The 17,739-nt window shown below is 45.0% G+C and overlaps 2 long non-coding RNA genes across 2 annotated transcripts; one reads left to right on the top strand and one right to left on the bottom strand.

Annotated features, from left to right (window-relative positions):
• Window positions 1-1,804: 1,804 nt before the first annotated feature.
• LOC107374966 (uncharacterized) lies at window positions 1,805-9,220 on the top strand. The gene is made up of 2 exons (XR_001571626.3): window positions 1,805-2,192; window positions 8,122-9,220. It is a non-coding gene; the product is annotated as an uncharacterized lncRNA (long non-coding RNA).
• On the bottom strand, window positions 5,064-6,441 carry LOC139070491 (uncharacterized). Its single transcript, XR_011520987.1, has 3 exons — window positions 6,104-6,441; window positions 5,878-5,998; window positions 5,064-5,721 (listed from the first exon to the last, which is right to left on the bottom strand). It is a non-coding gene; the product is annotated as an uncharacterized lncRNA (long non-coding RNA).
• Window positions 9,221-17,739: the final 8,519 nt, after the last annotated feature.

Genomic DNA, 17,739 nt, shown 5'->3' on the forward strand with positions numbered 1-17,739 from the left:
ATAGATGTGTGAAATGTGACGGAGGGGTTAGAGACGTGTGAAGGGAGGGGTGAGAGACGTGTGAAGGGAGGGGTGAGAGACATGTGAAGGGAGGGGTGAGAGACATGTGAAGGGAGGGGTGAGAGACATGTGAAGGGGGGATTGAGAGATGTGTGAAGTGTGAAGGGAGGGGTGAGAGATGTGTGAAGGGGTGAGAGACATGTGAAGGGAGGGGTGAAAGACATGTGAAAGGGGGATGAGAGATGTGTGAAGTGTGACGGAGGGGTGAGAGACGTGTGAAGGGAGGGGTGAGAGACATGTGAAGGGGGATTGAGAGATGTGTGAAGTGTGAAGGGAGGGGTGAGAGATGTGTGAAGGGGTGAGAGACATGTGAAGGGAGGGGTGAGAGACATGTGGGGGGGGTGAGAGATGATCATATTTTATGTTACATTTAGAGTGTGTGGCATAAATCGATTGTTTTTATTATTGCTTTTAGACAAAAACAAAACTGAAACAGTCAACATAGAAGAAATTACCTGCTTCAGGTCAGCAGGCTGTTGCTGTCATGTAGGGTTAGGGTTAACTAAGCTAACGAGTCAGTATGTGGGTAAAAAGTCTGTCAGGCCTAATGAATTCATTAGTCATGAATCATCAGCGTGAACACCACGACACTGGCAACATCCACATGATGATCGCAACGTGGAGCAGAAAGCTGAAGACCAGATGTAGCTAACTGTTGAAGCCACACAGGATAACCCACAGACATGTGTATGCGGCGCCTCGTGGACTGGCGCTGTCTATGTAGTGGCCGGCCGCCATTTTGGATGGGTCTCCATTTGCCCCTGGTGCATTCATTTCTACTGAGGAAGGTGTTTACCAACTAAAACACGCACAGAAACGGGAGTAGTTATTCACTCTGCATCTCTTCTTACAGTCACTGCTCTGCATTGACTTTGGAGTGGATGAGACCCATCCAATATGGCGGTGAAGCTGTTCCAGTGCCCAATTAGGGCGTCTACTATTCATGTCTACGGGATAACCCGCTTTAAAATCGAGCGAACCCCAACACGTTTGTCACCGCCCAGTTCCATACAGCTCTCCTATTGGCTGAGCAGTTGCTATAGGAGATTGTACTTCCAAGTTTTGAGAGAGAGCAGAAAAAATCCATGAGAGCAGGAAACAGACTTGTGGGAGCAGTTTTGATCTGTGCAGATAAAAAGATTTCACGTGAGAAGACAATACCGGTGTAAGAAGGTTCAATATGAGCGCAGAAACACAGATCTGAAGGAGAACAGAGTATATTTGAAAGAGGGCAGACATTGAGTGCAAGCATTACAAGTTTTCAGAGCAATGATATAAAATCTTATTCTCAAATTAAAAAGTTGGTCTCTTGATATGAAATTCTGCTCTCAAGTAGAAAATTCAAGTGCTCAATTTGTGGCATTTTAATTCTTCCACAGTTTTCATGCTTCTTATGCCCGTGTTCCACTGTTTGCCTGTAGGGGTCAGTATTTAAACAGCTCTTTTAGGTTTTCTTTGTCACTTCATTTTTTACACATATTGTTCAAATAGAAAACCACACCTGAACTACCTGTTGGAGGACCTCTCTGTTAGTTGTTACCCAGAAAACCCGTGTCTGCTGGCTGGAGTGGGCGGAGCTAATGGGACATGAAAAGGACTATAGGAAGAGAAGGCCAGTTTCTGTCCAACTGGTTCAAAAGGCGTCACACTTTCACTGACATTAATTCAAAACACAACCCTCTACACAGCTCCAGCTGCTGCTCGTTTAGCTATGACACATGAACAGGTAAAAACACACGTCACACACTGGTCACACCATCTTGGGTCAGCAAGCATACGATTTCTAATCACTTCTGTTAAAACTTTAACTTTGGGCAGTTAAGTCATTAAAACAAAGATCAAAGAGAAAATAACAGAATCTGCTAAAACATGAAACAGCTGCTGGAAAAGGAGGAGGGGTCAGCGAGGAGGTGCACCTGTGGGCGAGTTTCGTACAAGACCAAGAGAGAGAAAGAGGGAGCGTCAGCAGGTAGAACAGGTTTGGGTGAGGCCGGCACAAGAGCATGTTGGAAAGCTGAGACGGTTCAGTCAGATTTGCTGCTTCGTTCAGGTTTATTTTCTTTCACTAAAGACATTAAAACAAAGGCTTGAGTTCTAATCAGAAGACAACACACACCTGTGGATGTGGACAGGTAAGTCACCTGAAAGTGTTTCTGTTGATCTGAAGGTACCAAACTACTGTCAGATAAAATCACTGTCAAGTAAAGCAGGAGGGTTTATTTGGGCAGCTGACCTGAAGAAAATGCTCTGTTTATAGTACTACAACTGTTTTATAGTAGGAGTACTTCTAGGGCGATGTCACAAATACTTTCAGCAGTTCTTCAATATTCAGTGATTAATTTATCTGAAGCGTATCTGGTAGAAACAAGAAAGACACCCGAGACTCACAGAAACCTGACATGGTAACATGGCTGATCTGCTGTGGTTGGAGGATCTGCAGAGCATGCTCTCAGGAGGGAACGGGACCTCCATGAGCGCTCTGATCTGATTGGTGAGAATCCAGAGTGGATCCCCAGCGGGTACCTCTCCTGAAAGAGATCCTTCTGGAGCTATGCTGTCATGTTGGAGGCTTTGTGGAGCCGTAGACGAACCACACTAGCCTGCGGCGTGTCTGGGGGGGGGGGGGGGGGGGGGCACGTGCCCCCACTGCAAAAAGGCTGGCCACCCCTGGTGCCACCCCTAAACTGAGAGTAAAAACATCTTTGACATATAAACAACTACACCATAAGTTCTAAAACATCAAATCTGCAACATAAACAATAAAATATCTAATGTAACATGGCACATTCATAGTGGAGTTCAAATGTCCGATTGTACATGAATGCAGCACAGCTGCAATCAGTGGTCTCCGTTGGCCCAGGAAGGGGTCAGGTGGTACATGACAAGCATAACAAATATGTTAACTTACTGTAACTGTTTATGCTAGCATGTTAGCGTCCTGGCTGGAAAAGATTTGGCTGCAGGTGAATTCATGTCGTTGTGCATGAATGAATGCTAGCCCGACCGCTTTTATTCTCTTATGGTGGAAATGAGGTAGTTATGTTTAAACGTCACCATCTGGGAAAACTTGAGCAACAGGCAAAAAATTCTGAATCTGTGTGTGTGTGTGTTCGTGTGTGTGTGTGTACTCACACTCTGATGGGAGTTCTCAACGGTCCTAAACTGAGTCCTAAACCCCTCCCAGGAGCCCGTGAGCGTGAAGCAATGAGCGAGATGCTTCATTTTGTTGAGAGAAAGCACAAAATAAATCAACAAACTTTCTTATGTTTTCCTGATAAATTTACGATAATTAAGTGAAGTCGCCGGACCAAATCAGGCTCAGACAGCAGAGAGAGAGGTGGAGCTGTGTGTTGCTGGCCCAGTGATCAGGCCTGCAGACACCGTGATGCATGTGATCATGTGTGGAGAGCTGGGTTCAGGTTTAGTTTCTGGGCTTAAGAGCTGCGCAGCTGTAGAGGAGCAGGACTGGCAGCAGTCAGAGATCTGATCATAACAAATGAAGGACGACAGAGGCAAAATGTCGAAGTTCGGCAAACTTCCCGCAGAAGGAAAGAACCACCGTAAATCTGGTCATGTGGTGTGTAGCAGCTATGCTAGGGTGAGGGGCTTATGTGGTGACATATGAGATGTACAGATTTCTGGTGTGTAGTCTTGCTAATTACAAACTTTTACAAGCTGATGAATCTCAAAGTACGTGACTGGCATTGCAGACTACGTGATGAGTTTGGATCCTTCTTCAATGAGAAATCACCAACATTAGATCAGCCTCATTCCTCTAAAGCAGCTAACAACCAGACCACTGAGAGCCACACAGCAACAACCTGGCCACAACGCCAGCTTTCACCCGGATTAGCACTAAACCATTGAAAACTGTTATGCTGTGGAAGAGGAAACTAGATCCTCAGTGTTGAACAACTCCCGACCGATCTCTAATCTCCCTCTGATGGAAACATCATTGAAAAGGTGGTAATGATCCAAATAAACAACTATTTAGAGTTAATTAACATCAGTCAGGCTTTAGACAGCACTACAGCACTGAGACGGCACTGATCAAGGTATTAACGACCTTCGTCTCAACACTGATTCAGGTGAAGCATCTGCCCTGATGATGCTCGACCTCAGAACGAAACAAAATATGTCCTATCTGGAAACAGAAGAACTGATATCATTAAAAACCAACCAAATGGAGAATGAGAGGGTGAGTCACACCAAATATTTAGGATTATGTTGTTGAAAGACTTGCATAGAAATGATGTGAAAACAAAAGTATAGAAAACAATAGCATCTTGTGAAAGTAGTTGTAAATAAAAATGCACTCCAACTCCTAAACAATGCCCTCATTCTTCCATGCCTCAATCATGGGGTGGAAGTTTGGGGGAATAATTATAAACGTATAATTCAACCCATCAAACAGCTGTCAGAGTTGTTGGCTATGCAGGTTATGTTAGTAAACTTAGTTATTAACAAATCCCATGTTCAACTCTAAACTACATGAACTGATCTCAGTACGGCTGTTACGTAAAAGGTCCATAGCCACACTCAGACTCTGGCTACAGTTGAAGAGGAACCCGTGTTTACCCAAAAACAGACTTGGAACCAGGGCCGGTTCTAGCATTGTGGGGGCCCTATGCAAGATAATGTTCTGGGCACCCTTATTTAAACTGCAATTGATGATCTACAAACACACCATTAATTGTCGCAAATTTTAAGCAAAACAGTATTAAAACACTCATTCAAGTAATATAAAAACTAGAAAGCAGTCATAGTGCAGATCTTTACCCTGGGAGGGGTGTTCACATCACACATACCATAATAAAGGGGCTAAGTGCATGTGAACGAGTACAACAACTGTTTAAGATTCCTGTATCAAGACATTGGTGAAGATCAATTTTTCTGATGGTCTTAGATCTAATTATTTTGAGTATAACTCTGGTTTTATTGGTCTATTAACATTTAAAGCTGGTGTGTGGTTTATTATTGGGATTTTAAACCAAAACAGTATGTTAAAATTAATAAAGCATTTAATTTTTCTTCAGAAATTTCTGAATAGAAAATTTACATGACGAAAAATCTGAAATGGCAGAAATCAAGCAGAACATGTATGACAACTACCTTGTATTGATTAATTTACACATACAGCTTTCAGTGTCTGAGTTTCCGTAGATATTGTCTGTCAATGTTCAGGTGCTTTTAGCTGCTGTGGTATTCTGCAGAGCGGTTCTTGTCCTGCAGACAAAACCCTTTCTTGCACTCTTTGCACATCCAGGGAGTAGTTTTTTTTTAATTTGCACAGAGTGGACCTGTTTCACCCCTGACCTGCCCTCTGAGCTTTGTCCATTCCTTCTCCACTGGTCCAGGAGACAGGGATGTGACCTTGAGCGGAGATCACTGAAGGGTTTTCATCCTGTGCACACTGCTGCTCCTGAAATTGTTGATGCTTCATGGCCTCCTTCTGCTACTTGTTGCTGATTTGTTGTGGAGCTGGTGGTGAGAGGAAGCTGATAGCCAGGGGTTCTTCTGGGGATAAATCTGGGTGTCGTGGGTCGACGGTACCTGGGTCTGACTTTGTTGTCCAGGAGATGTGGAGCATCTCCAGCAGCATCCTGTCTCTGACATAGTCTATTGCTGGTGATGGTGGATGGTTCTTCATCAGAAGAATCTCTAAAATTATAAATACATCAGATTTTATGAAACATACTCAAGTGGTAAATACTAGAAAATGAAAAAACATGTATAAACTACAGAAGTAAAGCTAGAAATAGATTTGAACTGTTGATAAATACTGCAGCTGTGATGGCAAATCATCTTCATCCACACCTGAATCCTCAACCACAGATGTACACGGACTTTGTTTTCCTGGAAGTAGCAGTGTCAAGTTTCTCTCCGTTCAGCTTCGGTCCAAACTTGAAAAAGGACTCGATCCACCAAAAAAATTAAGCTAGGAAACAACTGTCACGAACAGAACTCAGAAGACCCGTAATGACGCCAAACACAGTAAAAGTATTTAAAAAGAATGTTTTTTTTTTTCCTTTTGTGGAGTTACCAGAAGAGGGCGAGGCAGGAGACAGAGTTGGAGTGCAAGCGTGAGTCAAAACCAGATCGGCACAAGCAGGTACAGGGAGCAGGATGGAGACGTGGTAGAAGACAGGCGAGGGACGTGATGGCAGGCAGAGTTCAAGGCAGGGGTCAGGAGAAATAACAAGGTCCGGAGGCAGAGATCAGGCAGGGTGGATGGCTGGAGAACTTACTGGCACAAAGTTTTCAATAATCTGGTAGAAACTGGATAGGTGGATGGTTCTTTTATAGCAGGGGAAGCAGGCGTGTGAGATGAGCTGAGGAGTCAGGAGCAGGTGAAGTGGATGAAGGCTGATTACAGCAACAGGTGAGATGAATGAAGTTGATTGTGATGCTGACTGAGGTTGCTAGGGAAAACAGGGCTTGGCTGGAGCTTGGTGAGGGGACCAGGTAAGCTGAATGAAGGCTGAAAAATGAGTCATGACAACAACTCATTTCCTCGTCTCAATTTATTTGAGGTAATCAGGTTGAAAACCTTCAAACAGAAACAGATTTAAACAATTACAATAATTTACTCGTTCTGGTTGTATCTAATAATGCTAATTTAATAATGATTTTACATTTACAGTCCAAATAACGTATCATCCACTGCATTTCAAATACTATTTTAAATCTAATCTAAGCAGGTAATTTCATTTAACTTTGTTCAACAGTAGAATGTTGTCAGTATCATGCCAGTAGCCTCCTTGTGGTTTCCCCCAAGCTGAACAGTTTTTTGCTGTGTCCACTGATTCCTTCTGCAGACGGGTGCTCTCACTCAGCTGATGAGCTGATCAGACAGGAACTTCTTTAGTAGGGAGGGTGGTGATGTTCCTCAGCTTCCAGGGGGAGCCATTATTGACTGACTGACTGATCTGACATTGCGACTTTGAGCCTGACGAGCAGTAATAGTATAAAATAGTATAGTAATAGTTTTAGCGGAAATACTAGACAACAGAAACTGGAACGGGTTAAGTGCAGAGATACTGCATTTGGGATGGAAAAACAATGTGGGCACATCTTGCTCCTCATCCACAACTTTTGAGGGAAGTTTCCTCTTTCTAGAAGGTTTCCTGGTTTCTGGTTTATTTACAAAAACAAATCTAACCTCTCCCTGGGCTGCCACCTTACCGTGGTGGAGGGGTTTGAGTGTCTCATTGATCCTAGGAGCCAAGTTGTCTGAGGCTTTCTGCCTCTGGTAGGGTCACCCCTGGCAAACAGGTCTTAGGTGAGGGATCAGACAAAGAGCAGCCCGAAGACCTCTTATGATGAAATATATAAATGGAAACCGTGCTTCCTCGCCCGGAAGTGGGTCTCCGGGGGCCCCCTCTGGAGCCAGGCCTGGAGGTGGGGCACGTTGGCGAGCGCCTGGTGGCCGGGCTTTCACCCATGGAGCCCGGCCGCGCACAGCCCGAAGAGGAAACGTGGGTCCCCCTTCCCATGGGCTCACCACTCGTGAGAGGGGCCAAAGGGGTCGGAAGCAGTGTGTGACAGGTGGTAGTCGAGGGCGGGGACCTTGGCGGTCTGATCCTCGGCTACAGAAGCTGGCTCTTGGCACATGGAATGTCACCTCTCTGGTGGGGAAGGAGCCCGAGTTGGTGTGTGAGGTTGAGAGGTTCCGACTAGATATAGTCGGACTCACCTCAACACATGGCTCTGGCTCTGGAAGCAGTTTCCTTGAGAGGGGTTGGACTTTCTACCACTCTGGAGTTGCTCCCACTGAGAGGCGCCGAGCAGGGATGGGCACACTGGACTTACGTCTAATTTCTCACCTCATTCAAATGCTGTGCTGAAAGTTAGGGATCTTTATCATCCAGCCCTCATGAGAATCAACTAAAACATCTAAAAACATCTTTTAGAGCCAGATTTATGGTCAAATTAACACATTCATTTCTGAACTGACCTCTAACTGATCTGGGGGACATTTCTTTGCCGTTTGACTGATTTTTAAACAAACTGGTCTTAGATTTGAATCTAATTGCTCACTCTTTGTTTTTCTTTACAAAGGTCTTTCTCCGACTTCTCTGATTGGCCAGTCTGCAGATTGACTGATTGTCTTAAGCACCGCCTCCTCCGGACACTGCTATGTCTTCAAACATCAACATCTCCCCAGAAAACCCGTACGGTCAGGTGACTATTCCAAGGGCAAAGCTGCACCGTCCCTCTGAAGAAATCGGAACGGTGATTTACAATCCGATGACTCTGAATAGCGAGAACCCGTATGCGGAGAAGAGCTCTGCGCCCCCACCATATACAGTCAAAGAAGACGATGGAGGGGAGGAGGAAATGGGTCGCTGCCCTGCATGCTGTTACCGCTGCCGCAGGAGGAAGTGAAATCGTCATGGCAGGAGAACCGTTTCAATGCCTCTCCATCTGTTCGGTGCCAATCAAACTGACCAATTCTGCCAGAATTCAACAGGACCCATGCAGAACCAACTACACACAGAACATCCGTGTTCCCAGAGCTTTAAAGAACGTGGAAAACCTTAGGACCACAGAACCCAGAAGAATGTTGGGACATTGTTTTAGGGATCCTGGGGCCTCTGAGAAGCTTAGAGAACCTGTAGACTGCTGAGTGTCTGATGGTCTTTTTGACTCCGTTTCCCTTTTCAGGTACAACCCTGTCGCAGTTCTGGTGTTGGAAGGATTCAAGGATCGCGGCTGAAAAGTTGCTGATATCATGTCTGCTCATATTCAAACGTTAGGAGTCATATGCCACCTTTTATGTTCCTGGCAATCCCGTTAGAAACCCTTTCAGGCCCTCCTTCCACCGCTAAGCATGTTGAGACAAAAACAAAAGCTGCTTCATATTTAATCTTGATGATTTTTTACAATCTGATAATTGAACCCGAAATCTTTTGAGCAAATGATGAAGTGATGAATGTTGTTGCTGTGAAAGGAAAAGTTTTTTGTTTTAAAAATAAATTATTCTTTTGTAGAAATTTCTGTTTCTCACCTGAAAGAATTTGGAGATGTGTTTGAATTTGACATGTTCAGACCCAGAAAATGTTTTTTCCACTAAGTATTTATATTTTTCTTACAATGATTATGAAAAATTATGAAGGAGTTAGTCATACGAAGCGTATAAATAAAAAGAACATTTGCACATCAGTCTGTTCAGTTCAGCTGAAGTCTACTTAGCTTAGGATCAGGATCAGAGAACTACAAGAACTCTGACCCTGAGGAGTGAGCACCACCTCACCCCTGCCACGTGGACCTCGAGGGATAAACCATCAACCCTGCTCAATGGTCAACTTTCCTCGTGGGGTCACCCATGAAGACAGTGGGAGGGTTAATAATGATTTATTATCAGTTACATTCACATATTAATATCAGTGTATTAACTATTTACTTCACATATTAAATGAAATAAGCTTTCTAAGTGTCTCAGAAAGGAGAGTGTCTGTCTCTTGGTAAACACCTTTACAAATTTCTCACATATGGTTGGTCCAAAGTTTATAAACAACCAATTCTTAAAAGGCAAATCGCTTCCTATATTCCCCAGTTCAGCCGGAGACCCAGTTTGTACAAAATTACCATCCTTAGTGGGATTAAACCAAATCTTTCAGTGGAATAATTTTAGCAAACTTAAAGAATCATTCTTTTCCATAATCAATTATCTGCTCAATCCACTACCAACTCAGACAAGAGGTCTGCCAGAAGCACCTGGGAAGTATCTTCTGACCAGTCGTGCCCATTAAGGTGGAAGTTGCATAAATCCTGCTTAACCGCTCTGCTAACTGATTGTTGTCCTCAGCGGGGGGCTTTGGGTTCCTAGTTGGTAATTAAGCTCTCTCCAGACAGAAGCAGGGTCACTGGAGGAGAAACGCTGCTCCAGACCCTTATAATATTTAGCTTTAGCCTTTTGCACCTTTTTGATAAACATACTTGGAACGCTTGTAGCTTCCACCATCTCCTGCTTTGTAAGCCTTCTCTTTTTCCTTCCTCAGATGCCTCAGTCTGGGTGTGAACCAGGGTTTATCGTTATTAAGTCACCTTGGTGTATGATGGGATGATGCTGTTTTTGCAGAACTGAATGTACGATGCCATAATTTCTATGTATTCATCCAAACCTCCTGCAGCAGCCTTACAGACCTCCCAGTCTGTGCACAGCTCCTCCACAGCCTCGCTGGTCCACTTCTTAGAAGTCCTCACAGTGGGTTTGGAGCATGTCAGCCATTGTTTAAATGCCTAATGAGATGAACCGTAACGTGGTCAGAAAGCCGCCCGTGGCACGGCTCTATAGGCTCCACTGACTGTTGTGTGACAGGGATCCAGCGTCCTTCGCTCTCTCGTTGGCCATTTAATTAACTGTTTGTACTTTGGTAGCTCTTGGGACAGATTATCTTTGTTAAAATCTCCCAAGATGATCAATAAATAGTCTGGAAAAGTTTGCTCAGCGTTCAGTATTTGATCCTCAAGCACGCGTTGTGGGATGTAGGCCGCGACCAAAATGAATGAAGCGAACTCACGTGGAGAAGAGAAATGCTTACAGTTTATGAAGAGGTATTCCACTGAGGGAGAGCAGTGTTGGGAGATCACGGTCACATCCATGCACCAGGCGTTGTTGATGTAGAAGCAGACACCTCCACCTCTTATCTTTCCTCCTGAGAGTCCCTGATGTCTGTCCGCTGGAATCCCTCCAGGTGGAGTGCGCAGTCTGGGATACGCTCATTGAGCCATGTCTCCGTGAAGCACCAGACGCAAGAGGTTAAGTCCCTGTTCCTCCTCATCAGCAGCGCTAGTTCATCCATCTTGTTGCAGAGTGAGCAAATGCTAGAGAGCAAAATCCCAGGAAGCGGTGTCCAAGCACCGGGTCTACGAAGGCGCACCAGGACCCCGTCGCCGGCATCTCACTCCTTTTGCCATAAAGTTTACTAAATTAACTGCAGGAGCTAAACCACCTGACAGTAGATCAGCAGGAGTGGTTGTCCGGATGTTTAGGAGAACTTCACGGGTGTAGGAGCCCGCAGACACGCAATTTACACACAAAAACAGACAAAACACCGCGTACCAAATCACCAGGGCAGCCATGCGTGGCGCCATCTTGGATCAATCACATCAGAGTTACTGCTTTGGAGGATGAGTTCGCTGCTGCTGCAGTTGACATTAAACCACCTTTGCCATATTATCTGGGTGAGTTAAAGACCCTTGCTACCAGTAGTGGGCAAAGATATGAAGAAGTGTTAGAAACAGTTATGTCACGGATCGGTTCTTACCTGAAAATGGAGGAAGATGAGGGAGAAGAAGGTGATGACAGCAACAGTGAAGAGAAGACCATGAGGAACCCAGTCTGTACCAAGGCTCAGAGCTGCACCCATGAGCTCTCTCTCTCTCCCCCTGAGCCTGAGATTAGTGGACTCAGTGGTCTCCTTCAAAAAGCAGCTGAAAACTCACCTGTCCAAGATGGCTTTGTGTGGCAAGGTGGAGAAACGAGGGCCCGGGCGGGATTCGATCCTCGGACTCCCAGGTGAGAGCCATACGCTCTAACCAGTCAGCCAAAGGGACATCCCCTTGGCCAAGTAGCCAGGGCGCATGATCAATCGGGACATTGTGACAGTACACTCACACTGTCACATCTTCCCCCCTCTTTCCACAAGCACGTCCTCGTGCTCCCGTGCAGGGTGCCACAAACTTCACATCCATGGACCTACTTGACAGTACTACATGGATCCTGCCAACAATGCCAAATGTGGCATGGTGGAGAAACAAGGGCCCGGGCGGGTTTCGATCCACAGACTCCCGGGTGAGAGATTACGCGCGCTAACCAGTCAGCCAAAGGGACATCCCCTTGGCCAAGTAGCCAGGGCGCAGGGTCAATTGGGACATTGTGACAGGACACTCACACTGCCACATCTGCATTACCTTCTTCACCACCCTCTCCTTATTCGTGATTTGTTCAGGGCCTCTCTGGTTGCTTATCAGGATGCTGTGAGGGTCACTAGAACTGCCTTTTTTTCTGCAGACATCATTCAAACAAACTCTAAGAATCCTAAGATTCACTACAAAACACTGAACTCTGTCCTGGTCTATCAGGAGCTTCATGTCTCCAACAACAGCTGGAAACTTTGAAGATTTTCACAAATTTTTCGTTCACAAAGTATCGGACGTTAGAGCAGCTATTTCTGGTACCTCTATTGACCCTGTTCCAGTTCTTCCATCACCACCCACCCTGAGCTCCCTCAATACCGTTTCTTACTCAGAGCTGAGAAGGCTTGTCGCAAGGCAGAAGCCATCTGGCTCTCCACTTGAGGTTCTGCCCTTCAACTTTTTATCAATTTGAACCACTGACTCTGGATTGCCTGTGGTAGATCGTGGAACCCTTAAAACCCTCAGGTTCTCCTACTGATGTGATTCCACCCCGCCTCTTTAAGGAGCTTTTTTCGTCTTTGGGTCTTTGGGTTCTTACCGTGGTTAATAGTAGCCTTTCATCTGGTGTGGTTCCAGAATCTTGGAAACATGCTGTTGTTCAGCCACTACTTAAGAAGCCCAGTCTTGACCCCTCTACTGTGTCTAATTATAGGCCTATTTCAAAACTTTCCTTTCAAAGGTTCTGGAAAAGGTGGTGTATTTGCAGTTGACGGAGTTTTTGCATGCAAATGATATTTGTGAAAAATTCCAGTCAGGTTTTAAGAAGGCACATAGCACAGAGACTGCACTGCTCAGGTTCTTAAACGACATTCTTTTAGCAACTGACTGGTGATTTTGTGGTTCTGGTACAGTTGGATTTGTCTGCTGCCTTTGACACCGTGGATCACAGTCTCCTGATTTCACGGATACAAAAGTCTGTTGAGATTAAAGGAGTTGCTTTGGACTGGTTTAAGTCCATTTTGGCTGAGAGGTCATTTTGTGTATCATTAGGTGGCTTCACGTCATCTCGCTCGCCTCTCGTATGCGGGTTCCTCAAGGATCGGTGCTGGGCCCGTTGCTGTTCTCTCTTTATTTGTTACCTCTGGGTTCTATTTTTACGAAACATGGATGTTCTTTTCATCTATATGCAGATGACACCCAGGTTTATATTCCCATTAAACGTGGCCTACCCAATTCTTTAGATCCTCTTCTAAACTGCCTTGATGAGGTTAAAACCTGGATGTCTGCAAATTTTTTACATTTTAATAATGACAAGACTGAGGTCATGCTTTTTGGTCCTAGTGTGTCCAGTGGGCCATGTTCTGCTGACCTTGGTCCACTAGCCCTATTTTTGAAACCTGTAGCGACCAGTCTGGGAATCTGGCTTGACAGTGATCTGCTTCTGGAAAAGCAAATCAGTGCCGTCACCAAAGCCAGTTTTTATCAGTTAAGGAGGATCGCCAAGGTTAAGCGTCTGCTCTCAAGTCATGACTTTGAGATGGTGATTCACACATTTATTACATCACGTCTAGACTATTGCAACGCACTGTACCTTGGTCTTCCTCAGTCTCACCTGTCCCGTCTTCAAATGGTGCAAAATGCAGCAGCACGCCTCGAGAAAGAGGGAGCACATTACCCCAATTTTAGCTTCACTGCACTGGCTGCCTGTGGATTTTAGGGTCCAGTACAAGGTTCTTTTATTGGCTTTTAAAGCTGTACATGGCCTTGCTCCGCAGTATCTTCGTGAACTTTTAGTTGCTCACTCCCCGTCTCGGTCAGGGGCGGATTTAGGACTGAAGAAGATCCGGGGCTTAACACACACACGCACGCGCGCACACACACACACGCACACACGTGACACGCACTAGTCAACATCATACATGTCTTGAACCACATAATTTTTAATCTGAAACTACATATTAAGCATTTTCAGGGCAGAGTATTGTTCTTGTTAGTGTTTAGTGTGAGATGATAGTAAATATTCCCTTTCTTTCTCCAACAACGTTACCTGATAGTAAGCTAACTTTAGGCAAACCAGCAGCACAACAAATATTTTCAAATAAGACTCACAAACCTGATTCAACACCAGTCTCATCAAAGCTGGGGTTCTGTCGCCGTACTTTTTGTCTAAAAAACATCCTTATGTCCATCTTCACTCATGCGTTCCAGGCAGTGTAGAAGAAGCCAGCTGCTGAAGGGCTTCTTCTTCAGTGGTGGAGGCTCAGGCAGGCTGTATACAAACTACTGCCAGCTGCTCCCTCTCTGTTGGACTTTGGTACTGCATGTTACTTCCGCGATTTAGATCCGGGGCTTTTCATAAAACATCCAGGGCTTCAGCCCAAGTAGCCCGGCCTAACGCCGCCCCTGGTCTCGGTCACTGAGGTCAGCCAACCAGTTTCTCCTGGAGGTGCCGAGAACAAAGAGAAAGCTCAGGGGTGATAGAGCTTTCTCAGTAACAGCTCCAAGGTTGTGGATTGCACTCCCAATCCAGATTAGGATGGTTTTGTCACTGTCGGGTTTTAAATCACTTTTAAAGACTCATCTGTGCTCAGTTGCTTTTAATTCAGTTTGAGAATGCATCTGTTTTTAGTAGCTTTTATGTCAGTTTGATATGTTTGTTTTCATCATGTTTTTACTTTGTGATGAACTTTTTATCTTATTTTTAGAATTTTTAGGAAACTTCTGTTCTTTTTGGCTTGTTAAGCACTTTGGTCAGCTTTTATGCTGTTGTAAAGTGCTTTATAAATAAAGTTGACTTGACTTCTGCCGCCTCGTCTCTGGAAGGCTGCCTTTCCGTGTCTTGGCCCATCACTTGGTCAGATTATCAATGGGAGCCTCAGCACAGGTGTGGTCCCAGCTGCTTTGAAAGCAGCAGTTGTTCGGCCGACCCTGAATAAACCTGGTGCTGATGTCTCTGTGATCGAAAATTACAGGCCTATCTCTACCCTGCCTTTTACATCGAATTTGCTTGAGAAAGTCGTTTATCAGCAGCTGGTCTCACATTTAGCTGACTCTGATCTGTTTGAGGTTTTTCAATCAGGGTTCAGGTCTGGCCATAGCACAGAGTCAGCTCTTCTGAGGGTCTTAAATGATATCTATCTATCACTAGATCAGGGTACATCTGTGGTGCTTCTGTTGTTAGATCTGACGGCAGCTTTTGACACGGTTGACCACATGATTCTACTTGATCACTTGGAACAATGGGTTGGGATCAAAGGGTCTGCTCTGGATTGGTTTAGATCGGGGGTCGGCAACCCGTGGCTCTGGAGCCGCATGCGGCTCTTCCATCCATCTGATGTGGCTCTCTGTGCTTGTAAAATAATGAATGGATATTTAAATAAAATGCTTTATATTTTACTGCATTAATTTTACATCTGTATGCCAATTCTAAATGTAAAGATTGTCTGCATAAACCTGAACAGTTACAACCCGGTCTTACTGTGAGACCGGGTTGACGGGTCACGCTTGTGCGTAATCATAGGCGCTTTCTGAGCTGAAGAGGATGTGAGATTCTGGGATTCTCCTCAGACGGCTCCTGGATGTGTCGCCACATTGGAGACAGGAACAAGCACTATTCAGCCAAAGTTTCATAGTCAGGGAACATTTTCTAAGTGACAAGTCTCGCTTCAGTGGGAGGAATCTTTCCACATGCGCTCTGGTTCTGCGACGTGCTCCAAGCCCCTCTCCACATCTTCAGCTCACTGTGGACCTTATGTAGTACGCGCTGACAGTGAGCTGCGCTGAGCAGTGTCCAGCTCAGATGTTCAGATGGGAATCTTTTCTTGAGTGGTTTAGCTACATCTGCGATGTGCGAAACAAATAAAATGTCAGTTCTTCTGCATGCGTCGGGGTAATTCTTTCTATTCTTTCTCCGTCAAAATAAACGGTCAAATACGGGAACTGTCCGGTCACCACAAGCCCTGCTTTTAACTGTTCTGTTTTCTTGTGAAAATTGTTGCAAAGAGATATAATTTAACTTGATTAACACCAGAGCCAGGTGCACTGCCATTATCTCCGTCGCTGTAAATGAGGGAAAAACAAAATGATCGGATCCTTTTCTGACCTTCCCCACCTACAAAGTTTAATTACAACAATAAAACGTGACAGAGCCTGGATTTGTATTCTGAACAGTCTAAACATGCTTTAAAAAGAAACGTATGACAAAAGTGGCACCTCCTCAGTAAAACCACCAACAGGGTGAAAAATATCAAAATATTGTAGGCAGAGACGTGCTACAACTTCTGGATCCATTTTATATAAATCGTTTTATTGATTATCTTCTTATGAAAGATAACTTTGACGTACACGAGCGACTGGTACTGGCTGCTGTCACCTGTTGTGATTGGTTAAAGCAGCTCTCTGCTGTCTGACGGTAGGCCCCGCCCACAACGCCACGGCTGCTGTGGCTCCCAGTGTTTTCTTTACTGTGGGAAACGGGTAATAATGGCTCTTTGATGGGAACAGGTTGCTGACCCCTGGTTTAGATCGTATCTCCACAACAGGACATTCTGTGTTAAACTGGGTGATGCCCTTTCTTCTTGGGAGGGGCTCCACTGGGGGGTCCCGCAGGGATCGATCCTTGGTCCTCTGTTGTTTGCCATTTATTTGCTTCCTCTGGGGTCAATCTTTCGTAAACATGGCCTAGCATTCCATCTATGTGCTGATGATTGCCAGATTTACTCTCCATTGTGTCATGAGAAAGGTCTCTCTATCCAGTCCTTTGTGTCCTGTCTTAACGAGGTGAAGTCTTGACTAATGGCCAACTATCTGCATCTAAATGAGGGAAAGACAGAGCTCATTGTTTTTCACCCCAACAGCAGGGCCGTGGGTCGTTATGTTGATCTCGGCCATAGCTAGAGTGCGGGTCCCCGTCCATTAAGATGAAACCCATCTGCCCCAAACAGATGACTCCTGCCCCAGAAAATGTTCAAATTGTCTACAAAACCAACTTTATGCAACTCGGTGACAGGAAAGCGTTGCAGAAGTGCCTGGCAGATCCGCTGTTTGAAGCTCGGCAGAGCATCTTGGAGTTGGAGCCGATGACTTGTTTCGTTGGTTGACTCATGTGGTTCAATAAAAGCATTTTACGCAACAGTGTGTCATTCATCCATTCACACCGATCAGCCCTTTCTCACTCATGAGCATCTGACTGCTTTTAGACCATCCTGATCACTCAGATTGATTGTGTGTGACGATATTTATGTTTGTTTTAGGTGTGATTATTTTCATCTTGTTGGAAAATGTTTCTTTACATAGTTGGTTCTCCTGTAGCCTCTTGGCCAGGTCATTGCTGGGTTCTCCATCCACTCACCTGCTTAAATTGGGATAAAATAATTAATTCATACTTGTGACCCAAGTTCTACATGATAACTAAAAATGTGTAGATGGATGAAAACATGGATGAGTTTCTCTTGCAAACTGGAGACAAATAAACATAAATGTGAATGAAAGTCTGTGAAAATTAAACCAGATACCAAAGCAAATATATCTGAAAGACTGCTGGAGAACAATAACTGGTGGTGTGTGTACAACACAGTGTTTGTATGTTTGAAATGTGTGTGTGTTACTGTTACTAGGCAACATTGATCTGTTCAGGCTGAGGTGTCATCTAATAGGCAGATGCCTGGAGAAACCTGAGATAAGCTATGCTGATCGGGTTTAGCAGTGATGGTTGCTGTTTTTCACATTTAAAGTCTAAGTTCACAGACCCAAGTGGCAGGGCAGTGGGGCGTCTGGGCCTCCATGCTTAGGCTACTGCCCCCTCGACCCGACGGC

This window comes from Nothobranchius furzeri, chromosome 6 (assembly GCF_043380555.1).
Source record: "Nothobranchius furzeri strain GRZ-AD chromosome 6, NfurGRZ-RIMD1, whole genome shotgun sequence".
Taxonomy (NCBI): Eukaryota; Metazoa; Chordata; class Actinopteri; order Cyprinodontiformes; family Nothobranchiidae; genus Nothobranchius; species Nothobranchius furzeri.